This window comes from Octopus bimaculoides, chromosome 7 (genome assembly GCF_046866305.1).
Source record: "Octopus bimaculoides isolate indiv1 chromosome 7, ASM4686630v1, whole genome shotgun sequence".
Lineage (NCBI taxonomy): Eukaryota > Metazoa > Mollusca > Cephalopoda > Octopoda > Octopodidae > Octopus > Octopus bimaculoides.
The window spans coordinates 22,180,550-22,181,351 of record NC_142934.1 but is presented as its reverse complement, the minus strand read 5'-3'; the positions used below and the strand labels follow the sequence as shown (position 1 = coordinate 22,181,351).

Below are 802 nucleotides of genomic sequence, written 5' to 3'. Positions count from 1 at the left end.
CGGAAACTGAAAGAAGCCCATCGTATATATGTATATATATATGTGTGTGTGTGTCCCCACCACCCCAACATCGCTTGACAACCGATGCTGGTGTGTTTATGTCTCCGTAACTTAGCGGTTCTGCAAAACAGACCGATAGAATAAGTACTAGGCTTACAAAGAATAAGTCCTGGGGTGGATTGGCTCGACTAAAAGGCGGTGCTCCAGCATGGCCACAGTCAAATGACTAAAACAAGTAGAAGAGTAAATAGGCACAGGCATGTCAGTGTGGTAAGAAGCTTGCTTCCCAACAACATGGTTCTGGGTTCAGTCCCACTGCATGGCAGCTTGGACAAATCTCTTTTACTATAACCTCAAGCTGACCAAAGTCTTATGAGTGGATTTGGTAGACGGAAATGTAGGAAGCCCATTGTATACATGGTATATATGTGTGTGTGTGTCACCCACCACCACTTGACAACCACCGTCAGTGTATTTATGTTCCCTGTAACTTAGAGGTTCAGCAAAAAGAGACTGATAAAGATTAAATATTAGGTTTTAAAAAATAAGTCCTGGGCTTTAGTTGTTCAACTAAAACCCATCAAGGCAGTGCCCCAGCATGGCTGTAGTCAAATGACAAGTAAAAGATAGAAATAAGAAACAAAAAAGAAAATATGAAATTTTTCTTTAAAAAAAAATAAGTCACACATATATTATATTATTGCCTTTAATAACAATAACAAAATGAGAATGATGTCAATTAATTAATTAAAATGTAAATTATGTATATGTAGATTCATGGAGTCAATTTTGACTCCATTAT

General features: G+C 37.7%; 1 protein-coding gene across 7 annotated transcripts in view; it reads right to left on the bottom strand.

Annotated features, from left to right (window-relative positions):
- Positions 1-688: 688 nt before the first annotated feature.
- LOC106879533 (TBC1 domain family member 4) overlaps positions 689-802 on the bottom strand; it is a 203,185-nt gene continuing 203,071 nt past the window's right edge. For all 7 annotated transcript variants that reach the window (XM_089354972.1, XM_089354973.1, XM_089354976.1 and 4 more), the window contains one exon: positions 689-802. This exon is cut by the window's right edge and continues 4,656 nt beyond it. The gene's annotated coding sequence lies outside the window, so the exon portion shown is untranslated.